Raw genomic sequence first — 2,488 nt, forward strand, 5'->3', positions numbered from 1 at the left:
AACCTCAAATTTGCCCTCATTTAGCTACAAGAAGTTTTGAGCCATCCAACACTGTCTTTGAGATAGTGAGGTTATCTTTGATTGGTCATTAAGTTTCAAGGGGAGATAGACCTGAGTATCAGTGGAAAGAGATTCTGTGGTTTTGAATCATACAACCAAGGGGAAGCATCTATAAAGAAAAAAATAATGGGGCCTAGAATAGACCCTTGTGGGACCCCCCTGGAAAGGGTAGCTGAGGAAGATTAAAATTTGCCCATATTAACTGATGTCCTATCATTAAGATAGGATTTAAACCATTTCAAGGCAATGCCATTGACACTGACCCCATATAGGTGATGGTCTATCAAAATAACATGATCCACTGTATCGAATGTTGCACTAGGGTCCAAAAGAATTAGAATGGTGGAGCCACCAGAGTCAGTAAAAAGGAGCAGGTCATTATACACTTACAGTAAGGCCAACCCTGTGCTCTGGTGGGCTTTATAACCTGACTAAAATCTTTCCAATATATTGTTTTGATGGAGGTAGGTTAGCAATTGGTTAAGAACAACTTTTTCAAGGACCTTTGACAGGGATAGAAGTTTAGAAACATGTCTGTAATTTTTGGATGTGATGGGGTCTAGGTTGTTTCCCCCCCCCCTCCCCCCTCCAGGAGGGGCTAGACAACAGCAATTTAAAACAAATTCAAACAGTACCAATGGCCTGGGAACTGAAATAATAGAGGATTTTTGCACCAGCTATGTCAAAAACATCCTTCATGACAGGAATAGGGATATTGTCAAGGGTGCATGTTGTATGTTTCATAGAGACACAATTTCCCTAAGGGTAGATAGTGTGATGGGGCTAAAACAGTCCAGGTTAGATGAACTGAACTGTGGTACAGTTAGGTTACAGATTTGGGGGATGGGGAGAAATGCTTTTCCCGATACTCCCAATTTTGTTTAGGAAGAATTTTAAAAATTCTTCATATTTGGTCAGAGGCACATCAACTGAACACAGTTTTGATGGGGAAGAATTTTATTTAAAGAAGGTAAGCTTGGGAAATGGGAAATGATGTAGTGTCCACACACATGCACAGTTTACAGCAGCCATGGAAAAGAAATAGCAGACAATTAATAACAAGCATGGGTAAAATAGCATGGGAATAAAATACACACACATACGTACAATGAACAGGAGCATACAATGATCAAGGAAAATAAATTACTACAATGCCCCTTAGCTCAATGCAAGTAAGGCTCTAGGGACACTAATTAAACTCTCCCAATCTTTTTAATAGCACACAACTTACCAACAGTTTCTCCAGCACCCTTCCAAATTTCTAGGCCTGGAGTGAAGCAGGGTAGTCCAAAGCTGGTAAAGAGAGAGAACAAGCAACTCATGGCACCTCAGCCCAGGTTATTAGCAAGGGCCAATGGCTCAGTCCCAGGAGGGTTAATCCAATTACAACACCCAATGGCCCAAGAACAAATACAGACAGGCTGGATTGGCAGCTGGTGTGTCCTCCAACAAGGTAGGGGGGGGTGGCAGTGCTGTCACATGACAGCCACGACGCTTCCCAATACAGGGACCAATGACTGAGTTGATGGTATTGAACAAGACCTTGGGATTATAGGAGTTGTTGGAAATTAGCTTGGCTTTTACTGCTTCCTGGTATATGTGCAGTTTGTTTTTCAATAACTGAGTAATTCATTCCAAGTTACCTGCATGTATTTATTTTAAATTATATTTTTACATATATGTGTGATCATTATTTGTGCACTGTGGTCCAGAGAAATGCTGTTTCTAAGATGGCATTGCAAAGGAGGTCATAGGTTACCATATGTTATATATAAACACAGAGAGAGAGAAACAGTATGTTTGCATTCGTTGTTTTTGCAATGCTGTTTAAATTAACAAATACAAACACATTGTTTCTCTATAGTAACCTATGACCATGTCCTCCTTTGGAATTGCCTCCCGAGATGTTTCATCTGGTTGCATGTGTACAATTAAATGATTTGGTCAGATACAGGGTGGAAAGTCATGGTTCCTTCATTTCATTCTGATAACAGAACCTAGGGATGTTTTTCCATTTCTTTTCAACTGTCTCATGCTTTCGGTCACTTCAGCACCACATAGTGTATTCTAAAATTGGAACAATACAGAGAAGATTAGCATGGCCCCTGCACAAGGATGACATGCATATTCATGAAGCATTCCATAGTTTTTAATTAAAAAAAAAATCTGTATCATGCTTCTGTCACCGAACAAAATCATAAAACTCCATCCCTTTTACCATTCATCAAAGAATCGTGCACCAATTTCAATACGTGCACATCTTGCACCTGATTAGAACAAAACCTTTGCTCTATTTCAATGAATTAACTATCAGTCACCATCAGAGTCCAACATTTGTAACAGCTCAAGCAATAAAGATTATAATTGAGAAACCAGATGCAACTAATTGAATTTCTGATTGTTAAATTAAAATAAAAGAATAAAGAGG

The 2,488-nt window shown here is 39.3% G+C and overlaps 1 non-coding gene across 1 annotated transcript; it reads left to right on the top strand.

Moving 5' to 3' along the window:
• The first annotated feature begins 2,104 nt into the window (after positions 1 to 2,104).
• LOC138759680 (U6 spliceosomal RNA) lies at positions 2,105 to 2,210 on the top strand. The gene has a single exon (XR_011355023.1). It is a non-coding gene; the product is annotated as a U6 spliceosomal RNA (small nuclear RNA).
• The last annotated feature ends 278 nt before the right edge of the window (positions 2,211 to 2,488 follow it).

This window comes from Narcine bancroftii, chromosome 3, assembly GCF_036971445.1.
Source record: "Narcine bancroftii isolate sNarBan1 chromosome 3, sNarBan1.hap1, whole genome shotgun sequence".
Classification (NCBI taxonomy): Eukaryota; Metazoa; Chordata; class Chondrichthyes; order Torpediniformes; family Narcinidae; genus Narcine; species Narcine bancroftii.